Raw genomic sequence first — 17786 nt, forward strand, 5'->3', positions numbered from 1 at the left:
TCCACTGAGGAGATGCATATCCAGGACACTTTCCCTGATGAACAATTATTTGTTATCTCCAAATTGTTTTGGTATGTGGATATAGTGAACTATCTTATAATGGAAAAAATGTCATATCATTAGAAGTCACAAGATAGGAAGCGTTTTGAAACTGAGGTTAGGAACTTCTTCTGGGATGACCCGTATTTATATAAATATGGGACTGATTAAATTTTTAGACGTTGTGTCCCAGAGGATGAAGTTCGAAGTGTTATTTCTTTTTGTCACATAGAAGCATGTGGTGGCCATTTTTCTGCTAAGAAAATCACTGCAAAAATTCGGCAGTGTGGTTTTTACTGACCCACCATATTTAAAGACACCCATGCTTTCTGTGTTGCTTGTGATAGATGTCAAAGGTTGAGAAGAGTGTCCCAGCGCAACATGATGTCTTTATCCCCAATTTTACCATTAGAGATTTTTGATTGTTGGAGTATTAATTTTATGGGCCCATTTCCATTTTCTTTTGGATTTCTTTATATATTAGTTGGTGTGGACTATGTTTCAAAGTGGATTGAGGCAGTTCCAAGTAGGACCAATGATAACAAAGTGGTCATACGATTCCTTAAAGAAAATATTTTTACTAGATTTGGAACTCCAAAGGCCATCATTAGTGATGGCGGGTCTCACTTTTGTAATAGGACATTTGAGGCTTTGATGAAGAAATATGGCATCAAGCATAAAGTAAACACCCCATACTACCCACAAACAAGTGAGCAAGTTGAGATTTCTAATCGGGAAATCAAACACATTTTAGAGAAAACTATAAGGCCAGATAGGAAGGATTGGTCCCTCAGACTATCCGACGCTTTATGGGCTTATAAGACTGCTTATAAGACCCCGATTGGAATGTCTCCATACAGATTGGTGTATGGGAAGGCTTGCTACTTGCCTGTGGAATTAGAACATAGAGCCTACCGAGCAATAAAGAAATTAAACTTTGATATGGATCAAGCAAGTGGATAAAGGAAATTAGAGTTGAATGAATTAGAGGAGCTGAGGAGAGACTCCTATGAAAATTTTAAAATCTACAAAGAGAGGACCAAAGCTTTTCATGATAAAAATATCCTGAGGAAGAATTTTGAATCTCAGCAAAAGGTCCTATTGTACATTTCACATCTCTAATTCTTTCCGAAAAAGTTAAGATCAAGATAGAGAAGCCCCTTCATTGTGAAGAATGTTTATACTCATGGGGCTATTGAAATTGAGAATCCATGTAATGGCAATGTGTACAAGGTTAATGATCAGAGATTGAAGCCTTATGTGGAAAACTTTCATGTGAGAGAGGAGTCCATCCCTCTTCATGAGCCAGAATATTCAGAATAATGCTCCTGGTCTGACGGAGCATTTGTGTAGGATTTGTATCATATTCAATTTTTTCAGTGTCACATACCAGGTGAGTTTTTCATGGTAGGTACTATCCACCATTTCTTTTATTTTTTATGTTCTCTGCATTACATTATTATTATATTGAGGACAATGTAGATTTTAGGTTGGGGGGTGTGGATAGTCATCTATGTGAAAGTTTTTTTTTGGGTTTTAGTTTATTTTTTATTATTTTTAGGTTTCAGTTAGGTTTAAGTTTTTTTTTTTTTGAAAAAAAAAATTTCAACATTTTCAAAATAATATGTTTATATACAAGAATGTAAACATGATATTATGCGAATTCTAAAAGCAAAGTTAATATTTATTCTAGGATGATAGTAGTCAGAAATCTGATAACTGAAAATTATAAACTTGAGTTCAATTATCTAATCACTAGTTTAAAGTGAGTTGTAATTTGTTGTACTGAATTCACAATACACCCTATCTAACTAAGTGAGGAATATGATATGTGAACTAGAATAACAACTTTTGATTCAAAAAAGGTTGAATAAACTAGTATCATTGATATATGTTTAAAAGAGAGAAAGTTGAAGAAAAAAAGAGTGATTGAAAAAAGAAATTTTTATTATAGAGCATGAATGCAATAACCATAACAATCGTATCAGTAATCTGGAGTAAGGATACCTAAGTATCTATTACTGTTACCATTACAAGTATGATACCTTAGGTTATAAAGCAAACCCGATGGGAATCTTCATTTAAGGGTGGTCTATAATAATGAGGATATAATGATAAAAGAAGAAATGTCATGAAAAAAAGAGATAACTAGAGATTTCAGATTCTTGAGATGATTGAAAGGAGTTAGGATAGGGAACATGCATATTTCTCAAAGTTAGACTAGTGTCACGGAGCACCTAAGGATATTGGATCATAACTATTCTAAATTTTGATTAGGTATCTGAACTCAATGATGTAATGGATTAGAAAATTGAGATTCGAACCAACTTCAGACTTAGGTTAAGTATTATTTTGTTTTAGAATTCATATGATGAATGGAGGCATAATTGTATAAATTTCTGAGTGTTGAACTATTTTTCATATTTTTAATATTTGTGGGTAACATTTCTAGAAACCCTCACGAGACTATAACTCATCCACTAGGGGAAACCTAAGGGTTTAAAGGCTTGTTGCATATGCTAAATGCAATCGAGATTACTTGCAAAAGTGGTATAGTTAGAATATTTTTTTTCATTTTAATTTTATTTTTATAATTAATTTTTATTCTTATTTTTATTTTTCTTCGCTTATTTTGCTCGGGACTAGCAAAATACTGGTTGGGGGGTGTGTTGAGACTCAAATATTACATAATTTTACCCATTTACATCTTAGTTTTATGAACATAAATCAGCTTAATGTTCTAATTTACTCATGTATATGTTGCAAGGTGAATTTAAGAGCTTGGATTGAAAAATAGTGCTACAAAGTAAGAATTTGATGCTAAAAAATCACCAAGGCAAGGGATGGATCTTAGGAGACCAAGATTGAAGAATTCACATGTTAAAGATCCAAGAAAACCAAGTGAGGAATGAAGAGAATTGAAGATTTGAAGTGAAGAGTCCTGAAATCGTCATGAAAAAGTGTATTCTGAAGCTGTGAAGTTTATTTTGGAAAACTACGCAGCAGGAAGTCTGTTTTAAATGAACTATGCAGCGAGAAGTCTATTTTGAGAAAATACGTATATTTTAGACGGTTTCTAGGTTTTTCAACTTTATACGAAAATTGGAGTTCCCTACTTATAAATAGGGCTTCCTAGGGCATTCCTAATTATTATTCAAGGCATCCCAAAGAAAAATTTAGGGTTTTAAAAGAGATTTTAGTTTTATTAAAGCTTTGTAAGTCGTTTTTTTTAGATCTTTTCTATTTGCAATTTTTTCTTTAGTTCTTGTTGCTTTTTATTTCTGCAATTTAATTATGTTTTTTCTAAGTTCCCTCTAGCCCAAGCTAGAAGGGAAGCACATGGGTTTAATATTTCTTTAAGATTATGATGATCGAGTGTTTTAATGATGAGAAGAATGGTGTATGCATGTTATCTATTATTTAGTTTTTTTTCCTCTTGTGAGATCCATATGTTTCCATCATATGAGATCTACATTGATGGATAGGCTTACCCTAAATCAATCAGATTTCCTAGATAGGAGATGTTCTTAACCTGTTATATTTTTTTGATATTCATTATCCTATAGATATTGAATACTTAAAATCACCGGCGCTTAAGAATATATGTAAATGGTGCAAATCCATTATTTTCTAATCTTTTATATCATTTATTAAAATATTTAAAGTGTTTTATTTTCCGATTAGGCTGACCATGGTGCTCAGATCCTAGTTGTGTTATTCAAGTCATCATGATTTTGGAACATTAACCTATGTGTGGAACTTTGAAGCTTGGGTGTTATTTTATTCAGTTGAATTACATCCATTCAAAAATCTCAAAATCAAATCATCAGTTTAGTTTTTATTACTTAGTTTGTTTTGCATTTGATTTTTTCCTTTTCGCAATTCATCTCCCCGTGGGATCGAACCTCTGCACTTGTGCCCCCCCCCCAAGGACGTATAGCTAGGCCATTTCATAAATCAATCCTTATAATCTTGTCGAAACGACCATTTAACAGAAATTTAGATTATATTTATTCTAAAACTTAAAGGACAACTCTTAATGCATACTAGTGATGTTGACACTTTGAACCCATCAATCTCAGTTAGTATTTGAAGCAGACCTTGCTCCCTTTCAGCGTCACCCTACAATCCATATGTGAGCAAACCCATTATTTACCAACAGTGTCTGCTAGTGATAGCTAAAATATAGAGATAAGCAACTTTACATCTGAAATTTCCTCAAAAACATGAAATTATGAAACAGAAGTGGCACCCTAAATAAAGGCTTTCAACTATTAGAAACCACCATTGGTTTCATAAAGTGACATGAGGCACATAAAGTAAATAACAACAATGAAGACTCCATGACAACAAAACTCAATTTTAAGAGAAACTAATATGGATACATGCAAGCAAGAACATGATCAATCATCTTTCTATTTTAAACTGATTTGTTTGGCTTCTAAACTCATATGCATGTTTGGATGCACATGTGAATTGTATTGTGAACATTGAGTTTAATCAGGAAGAAATGACAAAACCTAATGTTGTTTCTGAGTACTCATACCGAGCAAGTAGCCTCAAATAAAACATTTCCTCTAGGTCCAAATCCAACTTTAAAGATTTGGCAAAACTTACAAATATGAGTCCACTCGGAATAACATATTCCAACTAAACAAATTCCAAATAACATATTCCCACAGCGTCACCATTGAAGTAACATATGAACCTATATATTTCTGCACCATCTTTAAATAACTACCTCGATCCTGCAAGAGACAGAAGATTCAAAACAAAAAAGCACAAGACATTTCCACACTACAAGAAAAATGATCAGGTCATACTAAAAAAGCCAAGGGATTGGACTAACACAACCATTTGATAAGTTAGAGCAGCAGTCCACATCCAACCACCAAACTTGTAGCAGTCCACATCCAGCCCAGTAGAAGTGGATCTCCAACGTGTGATCAGTCACATTCGCCGCTGCCGCTGCCTTAACCTAACTAATTGGAGTCGGCTACATGAATTTTATTCCCTCATTTAGTATAAAAACAAAAGTTTAGTATGGAGGCTCAACGAAATCATTGAGAAATAAAATCCATGCAAACACCCAAATGCATGAAACATAGATGAACACATGCATCAAATTAGTACAATGGATTAAGGTACCAGCATGCACATACAAACCGTGTTACAGCCTAAGGAAGGATGCAGTGTTGAATAAATTATTGATACTTACATTGTGCTTTTTTAGAGCAGGGGAGGTTATTCTTGAATCATGAAGCAATACTACAAAAAAAAAAAAAAAAAAAGAAAGAAAAAGAAGAAGAAGAGAGAAGTAGGATGATACTGATTGGTTTTAAATCTAGAAAGACTTCGATGCATACATCATATATCTACCCATCCACCAAGTACATTTATTAACATTAGCCCTTGAGACCACAAATCAGCCCAAACCAAACCTTAGCCAGTGAAAACCAATGGACGGAGAATGATATCATGTACACATTTATAAAATCAGCCCATTTATAAAATCATAAAATAATTTTTTTTTTAAAATCCATTCGCAGAATCAACATGGAACACCACAAGAACACCAAACCCATTTGCTGAATCAACACAAAACACTACAAAATGCAGAAAAAGAATCAAAACCAGTTTAAAAACACACCAAATCCAAATAATAACCATAACCATCAACATGACCAAATCTGGGTTAGGTGGAAGGAATCAAATACCCATAGCAGAAGAACTACAAAGTGAATCAAGAATCAAAAGTAGCATAAAAGATATCACTAAACAAAACCTAACTAAGAATCTCAACAAAACACACCAAAAATAAAAACCAATTGCAGATTCAAGACGACACTATAAGAATCCAAAAGATTCTTTCTTTCTTCTTCTTCTTCTTTTTTTTTTCTTTTTTTTTTTTGAAAAGTAACATAGAAAATTTATTAAAACAAGCAAAAGATACAACCACAGGGAAGCACAGAGCAAAGAGAAGGATGGTGAGGGGCCATCCCTCAACCTCGCTGTACCTAGAATTTACAACGCATTTACCAAGTCCCGTGAAAGATATACCATATCATCACCCATAAAGAGGTTCAGTGCCAACGCCTAAGAAATGACTCTCCTTTAGCCCTAAGCAAAACGGTGTCCTTTTTATCAGATCTGTTATTGAAGGTCCTAAGATTTTGTTCCTTCCAAATCGACAACACAACGGCCCACATGGTGGGCTACCAAAGAAGTTTCTTTCTCTTACCAATTGAGAGCCACAAGAACCAACTCATATTGCTGAATCAAACTCACAATGAATGAGGAGATACTCCAGACTATTTATGGACAAAAAAATATACACAATAGAATCAAAATTCACCAAGGAGAATCCATGCCAAATGCTGCAAAACCAAAACCTATTAAGACAATCGAGTCATAATGAGGTGGAATTAATCAAATACAATATGCAGGAACAATGGCACGAAAACTTTGAAAACCAAAACCTTTATACAATTTTTTTTTTTTTATAAATCAAGTGAATTGAATTGCAGTAAATATTTAGTTTAATCAAGAAGAAATGAGAAAAACTAATGATGTTTTCTAGTATTCATTAGGGGAAAGAAGCCCTCAACTTGCAGTCATGTTTCATTTGAGTCCAACTTAAGAGGAACAAGACTGCAATTTGGAGCTCAACCCTCGATAGGAAGGCTAACTACAATCTATTTATCTCCACTTTATTACACAACAGAATTGCAATCCAATTTAAAATTGCATCCAAACGCACCCTGAAGAACCAGAAACAACATGTAATGCATAGTCTTCACCAAATCTTCAAAACCAAAACCTACTACACGTAGAATCTACAGGCAATACTGCAACCATTTAAAAATAATCTCATACAAAATCTTGCTTAATGATTTGAAAATAGGTTTTGGTTTTGTGGCATTCGACAATGGAGGAGTAAGAATAAAATGGTTCCACGTACTGTAAACATTTAATGCATCTTTCAGAACTGAAAGGGAATAAGTAATAATGTAGGAGACATGAATATAGTCAAACCATCCATTTTTTGTCAACATTCATCTGTTTCACAGTGCTGATTTTAAGGCCCATTTGGACGTCCAGAGAAACAATCAAAGGGAGGATGAATTTCAATAATAATGACAGAAAAGCAGGTCAATTCTATTTTTTATTCAATTTGTGGTCGAAAAAGCTCTACTAGTTTCAATTTTTATTTTTATTTTTTTTGGAACAAATAAACATCCTTGTTGCAATGGATGTCCAACCAGCTATAAGTTTTGTAGATGGGCAGCCTAATGTAGTCTTTGTAGTCATTGGAATTCCAACTTCATAAAAAAAGGATGTGCCCTTGGACAGTTAAGAAAATGACATATATTAGGATGATAACTTATATCATTATGAACCACAAAAACAGAATAATTAAATATTTGAAACAGATGAGATAAAAAGAAACATGTTATCAAATTTATCATCATCATCATCATCCTCTAAGCATTATACCAGGCTCACAGCTAATGGGGGTTAGCCAAATGAACCCTGTTCCACTCCATTCCACTCTATCAAGGCCCATAACTTTAGTTGGACCATAGGTCATCAAGTCTTTTCTTACTACCCCTACCCACGTCCTTTTGGGCCCTAAGTATTTGAAACAGAATGACTAAATATTTGAAACAAATGAAAATCTTTGGCAAGCAGGATATAATTTATTTGAGTAAAAAAAAAATGTTATCGAAGTGATGCTACATGCACAAGATTATTTCATTGCATATTTAAACTACTGGAACTAGTCATTTAGCACCTAATGATATATCTCTATGTGGCGCAAAAACAAACAAGCTAGACAAGACATTTTCTGCAAGTTAGAACTTGCTAAGGTAAAACATTGTAAAAAGGAAAGCAAGTTACAAATCCAACCTACAGTAAATATCGATGAATGGATTCAAACCTTGAAATAGATATCAAGTGCTCTATACAACCCATCATCAAAGGGCCTTGAAGATTCTAAAAGGACCTTTGCTAGAGATCGCATCTTTTTAGGTTTCAGGTTTACATTTGGCATGGATTCTCTAAAAATAGGTAACACCCATGCAAAAGCCCGTATCAACCCCTGCAAGAGCCAATGAACCAACATCCACAATCGTTAGAAAATGATAACGGTTAAAATCCATATGCAGAATTAACACAAAAACACTCCAATTACAATACAGAATCAAAAAAAAAAAAAAAAAAAAACACTCCACATCTACAGCCCCTACTCATGGGCTCGTGCAGGCCCTTCTTTACCTGCAACCCATTTATAAAATCAGCAATTTCACTTACAGATGTAAACAAAGAAAAAGAAGAGTACAGTTTGAATGAGTTTCTCTGATAATGGAGATCTTCAGTCGAGAATCGAAGAAGATTTGTAAAACATAAGGAGATCAATAAAAAGAAAATGAAGAATTGCGCACCTTTCCAAGTTCGTTGAGATAACGAGAGAGAGAGAATGCTAAGGCTTTGAAAATGGGATGATTGAGAGAGAGAGAGGGGGGGGGGGAGAGAGAGAGAGAGAGAGAGAGAGAGAGAGAGAGAGAGAGGGAGAGGGTTTTGGGCGTAAAGAGGGAGAATTGGTTTGGGGCAGAGAAGAGAGAGAGAGAGAGAGAGAGAGAGAGAGAGAGAGAGAGAGATGGTTGTATATTGATTTGGGCGTGTGGCTCTCTTTTCAGCATGCACCCAATTATTTTGGGCGTGGATTGGGTACCTACGTGGGGCCCACCATGATGTATATGGTTTATCCCTTCCATCCATTCATTTTTATAAATACATTTAGTGAATGATCCCAAAAATGAGGTATATTGAAGGCCCAAGTGGACCATACCATAGGAATCACGTGTGATTTAATCTCCATTATTTCTTACCGTGTGGTCCACTTGAGCCTTCAATATACCTCATTTTATGGGATGATACCCTAAAATTATATTTCAAAACAGATGGAAAGATTAGATAGAACACAGAGATTGTGGTGGGCCTTAGAAATTCCTTACCAGAGTAAACTCTGTGGGGTCCAATGTTATTTATTTATTTTATCTACTCCATTCATCCATGTTAACAGATAATTTGAGGTCTAGAGAACAAAAAGGAAGCATATCCAAAGCTCAAGTGGACCACACCATAGGAAATAGTGTGATTGAACCTCTACCATTTAAAATTTCTCGGAGGCCATAGAAGTTTTTGGACAATTTGATCAGTCCAGATTGAAGAGTAAATAACTTCAGATGTATAAATCAAAATTCACTTAAAATGTTGATCAATCTTGTTTGCCCAATATTTTTCTCATATGTAGCATGATCAAGGCGAGTAACTAGTCAAATTGAGGGTAATGATCAGTAAAATATAGTGAATGGACCAGACATGTAAAATGGGTCAAATATTCTGGTCAAAATTGTGACCTAACTTATTGACACCTTGAGAACCTATGAATTAATGTTAGTAAGTTTGTGGGGCCCATCATGATATGTATCGAACATCAACACCGTGCATTTGATGTGTCCCCTTTAGCTTATGAGATATCTCAAAAATCATCCGTATACGAAACTCAGGTGAGCCATACCATCTAAAACCATGTGAAGACATCCTAAAAATTATTAAAGCACTTAGTGGGGCCCACATGAGTTTTGAATGCGGTTGAAACTGGGTCTGACCCTTCATCCAAATGGGACACCTAATGTTTGTGTTTTCTCTTCATTCATATCTTTTTGATATTATGAACAGGTTGGATGATAAATAAACATCACTGTGGGCCCAAGGAAGGTATCAATGGTGGAAATCATTATTCCACATTGTTTCGTGTGGCATGGTGCTCTGTGGGCCCTACCACGATGTATATGTTTAATCTATGCTGTCCATCTATTTTTAAAGATCATCTTATGACATGAAACCAAAAATGAGGTATATCCTAATATGAAATGGACCACATTATAGGAAACAGTGTTGAATGAGCATCAGCTATTAAAAACATTTCAGGGGCCATAAAAGTTTTAGATCAAAATGATTTTTTTCCCCTTCACCTAGGCCTGTATGACCTAATAAACAGATTAGATGTCAAATAAATAGTACAGTGGGCCTTAGGATGATTTTAATGATGGATATCCAATTAGTATTGTTTTCATGTGGTGTGGTCCACCTGAGATTTGTATCCCTCTCATTTTTGGTATCAAGTCCTAATATGATATGTAAAAATGGATGGACGGCAGGGATGAAACACATACATCATGGTGGGACCCATAGAGCACCGACCACCAGCCACAGGGAGGGTGTCAGGGGGAGTAGCCATTCTGTTTCCCTCTTGGACGCCCTACGGTGGTGACACCAAGTTTTGTGGGCCCCACTATGATGTATTTGTTATATCCACACCATCCATCCATTTTGAGATATCATTTTAAGTCATGAGCCAAAGAATAAGGTAGATAAAAATCTATAGTGGACCCCACCATAGAAAACAGCGGGGAGAGTGATTCCCACCATTGAAACTATCTTAAGGCCCATCGTAATGTTTATTTGAAATCCAACCTGTTGAAAAGTTAAAAAATACATGAAATATGGGAAAACACAAATATCATCGATGTCCGACCTAAAAACGGAAACGGATTGGCTACTCCCCCTTACACCAGCCCCGTCGCTGGTAGTCGTTGCTTTGTGAGCCCCACCATGATGTATGTGTTTCATGCATTCCATTCATCCATTTTTAAAGATCATTTTAGGGCTTGATCCCAAAACATGAGAGTGATATAAATCTCAGGTGGACCACACCACATGAAAACAATAGTGATTGGACCATGCCACACAAAACAGTGTGGAATAATGATTTCCACCGTTAATACCTTCCTTGGGGCCACAGTAATGTTTATTTGTCATCCAACATGTTCATAATATCAAAAGGATATGAATGAAGGGAAAACACAAACATCAGGTTGATCCAAAACTTCTATGAATGTTATTTTTAATGGTGGATGTTCATTCCCCACTTTGTAGTCCACTTAAGCCTTAGACCCGCCCCATTTTTTAGTTAATATCTTAAAATGATCCGAAAAAAGCGTTGAATGGTATGAAGAATGTCAATCCATGACTTGGGTGGGCCAAGCACTTAAAAATAAAGTCAATCCATGACTTGGGTGGGCCACACAACATAATATAGTCGAGAAGGGTTTCCTTAAAACTTTCGTAATCATATATTGGGCCTGCCTAAATGTGATTCACATATCTAACCCACTCATTATGTATGTCCCACTTGGATGAGGGGTCAGACCCAGTTTCAGCCGCATTTAAAACTCATGTGGCCCCACCAAGTGCTTTTCTACTTTTTTAGATGTCTTCACGTAGTTTTAGACGGTATGGCCGACCTGAGTTTTGTATACGGATGATTTTTGAGATATCTCATAAGCTAAAGGGGACACATCAAATGCACAATGTTGATGTTCGACACACATCAACAATGATTCTTAGGTTCTCAGGGTGTCAATAAGTTGGGTTACAATTTTGACCAAAATATTTGGCCCATTTTACATGTCTGGTCCATTCACTCTATTTTACTGATCATTACCCTCAATTTGACTAGTCACTCGCCCCGATCATGCTACATATGAGAAAAATATGAGGCAAACAAGATTGATCAACAATTTGAGTGAATTTTGATTTAAACATCTGAAGTTATTTACTCTTCAATCTGAACTGATCAAATTGTCCAAAAATGGTTAAAGGTTGTTCATAATGTCAAAAATATATGAATGAATAGAAAACATAGACATTAACTTGATCTAAAACTTCTATGGGCTCTAAAAAATTTTAAATGGTAGAGGTTCAATCACATTATTTCCTATGGTGTGGTCCACTTGAGCTTTGGATATGCTTCCTTTTTGTTCTTTATACCTCAAATTATCTGTTAACATGGATGAATGGAGGTTCAATCGCACTATTTCCTGTGGTGTGGTCCACTTGAGTTTCGTATACAGATGATTTTTGAGATATCTCATAACCTAAAGGGGACACATCAAATCCAGTGTTAACACTACATGAAAAATGGAAAAAAAGGACAGATTTTGAGACGGTCCAGGACTGTCTCTAAAATTCCTTGGTTTAAAGAGGTTTAGAGACGGCCATAAGCCGTCTCTAAAATTTTAGACAGCTCTTGACCGTCCCTAATATTGCCTTAAAATGTTGAACGTCCACAAATCATTTAAGACGGTCGAAGACCGTCTTATATGCGGTCATCTGAGATGGTCAAAGACCGTCCACATTAGAGACGGTCCTTGACCGTCTTATATGAAGTCATCTGAGACAGTTATTGGCCGTCCGCATTAGAGACGGTCATTGGCCATCTTTTACTTGTAATATGAGACTGTCAAAGACCATCTCTATTAGAGACAATCCTCAGCCGTCTTATAGCCCTATCAAAGACCGTCTTCATTAGAGACTGTCAAGGACCGTCTCTATTAGAGACTGTCAAGGACCGTCTCTATTAGAGTCTTTCAAAGACCGTCTCTATTAGAGACGGTCCTTAGCCGTCATATAGCCCTGTCAAAGACCGTCTTTATTAGAGACTGTCAATGATTGTCTCTATTAGAGACTGTCAAAGACCGCCTCTATTAGAGATGGTCCTAAACTGTCTCTTTAAATTTTCGTTTTCAAAATATCATTTTCTTAAACATTGTCAAAAATTAAGAAGCTCAAAAAACTTATGAATTTCGAAAAAAAAATAGTTGAGAAGCTTAGAAAAATAATTAACAATGTTTAAGAAAAATTTAGATTTTGAAAAAAAAAAATGTGATTTTATAAAAATCTAGATTTTGAAAAAAAATAAATTAATTAAGAACTTTGAATAATGTTGAAGAAAAAAAGATTTCGATAAAAAAATGATATTTTGAAAAAGAAAATTTAAAAAATTAAACAAAATTGTGAAAAAATTGATAAATTGTAAAAATATATATATTTTAAAAAAGAAAACTAGATTTTGTATTTTGACAAGAAAAATTAAAAAGTTATATAACAAAAGTGAGATTAAAAAATGATATTTTGAAAAAGAAAATTTTAAAAATTAAACAAAATTGGGAAAAAATTGACAAATTGTAAAAAAATATATATTTTTTAAAAAAGAAAAGTAGATTTTGTATTTTGATAAGAAAAATTGAAAAGTTGGATAACAAAAGTGAGATTTTGATGATGTGTTGTATATCGTTGCCGCCCCTATGTTTCTCCAACCCATTTTTGGGCCGGGTATAAAAAATTGTGTAGATTTGAATCTTAAGTGAGCTACACCACTGGAAAGAATGATAATATAGTACCTCACCATTAAAAATTATAAAGAGCCCATCGTAAGGTTTTAATAATGTTTATTTGCAATCCAACTTATTGATAATGTAAAGAAGATCTAGATGAAGGTAAACTACAAAGATCAAATTGATCCAAAACTTTTGTGGCCTTCAAAAGATTTTTAATAGTTATTCATCATTGTTTTGATTGGTATGGCCCACCTGAGATTATTGAGTTCTTATGATTTGAAATCACATCCTAAAATATGATGGAAAAATATATGGACGGTGTCAATATACATAAAACATATCAAGGTGGGCCCTACACGGTTAGAGTAACACCTATGAAGGAGTTACCTAAATAGTGAAATGGTACTATAAGGTCACCTCATGGGAACTTCCCATGAGGTTAATCTGTGTGTGCCCCACCATGATGTGTGTGGAACATCAACACCATGCATTTGATGTGTCCCCTTTAAGTCCAAAAATCAGTCATATATGAAACTCAGCTGGGCCATAGCATCTAAAACTATGTGAAGACATCCCTAAAACATATAAAAGCATTTGGTGGGGCCCACATGAGTTTTGGATGTATATGAAACTTAGTCTGACTCCTCGTCCAAGTGGGACACACATAATGAATGGGCTGGATCTATGAATCACATCTAGATGGGCCCAATAAATGATTATGAATGTTTTAATGGGAGGGTAATCCTCTTAACTATAGTATGTGGTGTGGCCCACCCAAGTCATTGATTGACTTTATTTTTAAGCTCGTGGCCCACCATGGAATGGTGCATCTGACTGACGGGGCAAATCCAAAGTTCAAGTGGACCCACAATAGAAAAGAGTGGGATAGTGAATAATTGAATATATCATGGTGGGCCCCACAAGATTTACTCAGTATGCTTAGGGTACTGAGTTACGTACGCAATCCGCTTCCATCCAAAAGCGTACGTGTTTTGGCTAGTTACGCTGCCACTAGCCAGGTTGCTAGTAGTCGGTGCAATTTGGACCCCACCATGATGTATGCATTTTATTCACGCCGTCCATCCATTTTAAAAGATAATTTTATGTCTTAATCCCGAAAATGAGATAGATCTAAATCTCAGGTGGACCACGCCATGGAATTTTTTTTGATTGAATGTCCACTAGTTAAAAACCTCCTAAGGCCCACTATAATGGCTATTTGACATCTAACCTATTGATTAGGTATAAAAAATTGGATGAATTGAAGTGAAAATATATATATCAGCTTAATCCAAAACTTTTGTGAGCCCTACCATGATGTATATGTTTAATCCATGTCGTCTATCTATTTTTAAAGATCATCTCACAGTATGAGACCCAAAATGAGATATATCCAAATCGTAAGTGGACCACATTCCAGGAAACAGTGTTGAATGAGTGTCAACCATTAAAAAACATTTTGGGGCCATAAAAGTTTTGGATCAAACTGATTTTTTTTTCCCCTTCATCTAGCCATGTATGACCTAATCAACATATTGGATGTCAAATAAACAGTATAGTGGGCCTTATGAGGAGTCAGACCAAGTTTCATATACATCAAAATTTTAGGTGGGCCCCATCAAGTAATTTTATATGTTTTAGGCATTTCTTCACATGATTTTAGATGGTATGGCCCACCTTGAGGGGCTCCATGGGGCCCATTGGAATATATGTGTTTGATCTAAACCACCCATCAATTCTGATATATAATTTCAGTGGATGAGCCAAAAAATTATGTAGATCAAAGGTCTAAGTGGACCACACCATAAGAAATAATAAAAAATAAATTTCTATCGTTAATATGTTATATAGTCCGCTTACAGCTTCGATCTGACTCCTTTTTTGGATCAACTATTAAAATAATCCATTAAAATGAATGGACGGAGTGGATAAATAGTATACATCATGGTGGGCCCCACAAGACTTAAAAATTAAGCTTAAAAGGGGAACGGATTGACTACTCCCCCTTCCACCAGCCCCGTGGCTGGTGGTCGGTGCTCTATGGGCCCCACCATGATGTATATACTTTCTCCATTCCATTCATCCATTTTTAAAGATCATTTTAGGGCTTGACCACAAAAATGAGAGGAATATAAATCTCAGGTGGACCACACCACAGGAAAACAATATTGATTAGATATCCATAATTAAAATCCTCTTAAGGCCCACTGTACTGTTTGTTTGACATCTAATCTGTTGATTAGGTCACACAGACCCAGATGAAGGGTAAAAACAAATATCAGCTTGATCCAAAACTTTTATGGCCTCAAAAAAGTTTTAATGGTTAAAATTCATTAAACACTATTTCTTGTAATGTGGTCCAATTGAGATTGAGATATAACTCATTTTTGGTCTAATACTATAAAATGATCGAGAAAACTAGATGGACGACATGGATGAAATACAAACATCATGGTGGGGCCCACCGAGTACTGAACACCAGAACCTAAATCCGTTTCTGCTTAAAAGTCCCCCACGCCCCTCCCAAAACCCAAATCCCTCCAGTCTCTCTCTCGCGTGCCCGCCCCTCTCCCAGAACCCAAACCCTCTCTCTCTCTCTCTCTCTCTCTCTCTCTCTCTCTCGCCCGCCCCACCCCAAAAACCAAACCCTTTTTCTCTCTCTCTCTCTCTCTCTCTCTCTCTCTCTCGCCCAGCCCTCTGTCTCTCTCTCTGCCCCCTAACCTCTCTCTCCGTGTTTGATCTAAAGAAGGGAGGGAGCCAAAACGACGCCCTCCCTACCCACGCATGCCCTGTCTCTCTCTCTGAAGCTCAGTTGAAGATTCGTTCACAAACTCGAGGTATCTCTCTCTCTCTCTCTCAATCTCTCTCAATCTAAATGTTGATTTACGACTTTGGGGGATTTAGTAATTTTTAGATTCCCGATTTAGGGATTTGGGGATTTTAGGGCTTACAGATTTAAATGTGGACCCCCATTTAGGGATTTGGAGATTTTAGGGCTTACAGATTTGAATGTGGACCCTGAATTGAGGATTTTCTGATATTACAAATTAGGGATTTGGGAATTTTAGAATTTTAGGGATCTTGAGGATTTTTGTAATTGGGGATTTTAGGTGGTATTTGGGCAAAGGATGTTTTCAAAGAGGCCTTCTAAGAACCTTCATTCAGATATTTCTATCCATGTACAGCCCTGCTCATAAGCATTATTTTTGCTGCCCATGTAGCTGAATCACCTCTAACAGATGAGATGATATAGCATTAGGTTTTAAAATTCCATCCCTATAATGTCCACAACATTGTATATGTGGCATCCAAACGGTCCATCAGGTTTGACCATGTAGATTAGGTCTTGGGTCTAAAAAATAGCCCAAGAAAGATCTCATGGGGCACATCAGATGGAATGACATGTGCGGATGATGAAGCATTTGGGGCCCCACTTTTTAATATGATGATGAAGCATGTTCATCTCTCAATTTTTTGAAAAATTTTAATTATTTGTATTTTTTTCTAAAAAATCTGTTTAATAAGAATAAGAATAATTGCAACCTTTTTTAAAAAAATATCTATTTATTTCAATGTTTTTTTTTTATTTATGGTCTATGATTATGATCAATAGGTTGCATTTGTTGGTGGGAAATCAGTTTTTGTTTATAATAATATTAAAAAATCTGTTTATAAATAAAAATATTCCATTTGATTTTTTTATATGGATGCATCATGCATGGATTTATGATAAAACATGTATGTATGTGTGTATATGTATGCATGCACGCATGGATGGATGAAACGTATGCATGCATGCATGCATGGATGGACAGATTATGCATGTATGTGTATGCATGCATACATGCATGGATGGATTTATGTGTGTGTATATGTATGTATGTATGCATGCATGGATGGAAGACTAGATGGATGGATCATCACGCATGTGTGTGTATGTGTGTATGCATGCATGGATAGATGGATGGATTGTTAGATCATGGATGGATGGATCATCATGCATGTGTTTATGTATGTATGCATGCATGCATGGATGGATGTATTATCCTGCATGTTTGTATGCATGTATGTATTTATGCGTGATCCCAAACCTAAACCCGATTTCCTAAACCTAAACCTTAACCTATTCTCAATTCCCTAAAGCTATAACCTATAACATATAACCTATAACCTAAAACCTACACCTAATCATGTGCATATATTTGCGGATATATATATAGATCTTTATTTTTTTGTGATTGGTTCCCACATGTGTGGCATGTTTTGACAGTTTATGAAAAGCCTCTATTTTTATTGTATCTCACTTTTTATATGTTGCATGCACGTGATATCAGAAATGGATTTGACGCCTTCGAGCAAGAATTGGATGACGAAAGATATATTGAGTGATGAATACATTAAAGGCGTTGAATCATTTATTATTTTTGTGAAAATGAATTCAAGAGGTGTTGATTGGTATAGTTGTCCTTGTACTACATGTTGTAATGTGCGTGGGAA

At 35.5% G+C, this 17786-nt stretch overlaps 1 long non-coding RNA gene across 1 annotated transcript; it reads right to left on the minus strand.

Annotated features, from left to right (window-relative positions):
* Positions 1–7385: 7385 nt before the first annotated feature.
* LOC131229448 (uncharacterized) lies at positions 7386–8558 on the minus strand. The gene is made up of 3 exons (XR_009163329.1): positions 8487–8558; positions 8292–8319; positions 7386–8143 (listed from the first exon to the last, which is right to left on the minus strand). It is a non-coding gene; the product is annotated as an uncharacterized LOC131229448 (long non-coding RNA).
* Between the last annotated feature and the right edge of the window lie 9228 nt (positions 8559–17786).

The sequence above is a fragment of the Magnolia sinica genome, chromosome 16, assembly GCF_029962835.1.
Source record: "Magnolia sinica isolate HGM2019 chromosome 16, MsV1, whole genome shotgun sequence".
In the NCBI taxonomy this organism is placed as follows: Eukaryota; Viridiplantae; Streptophyta; class Magnoliopsida; order Magnoliales; family Magnoliaceae; genus Magnolia; species Magnolia sinica.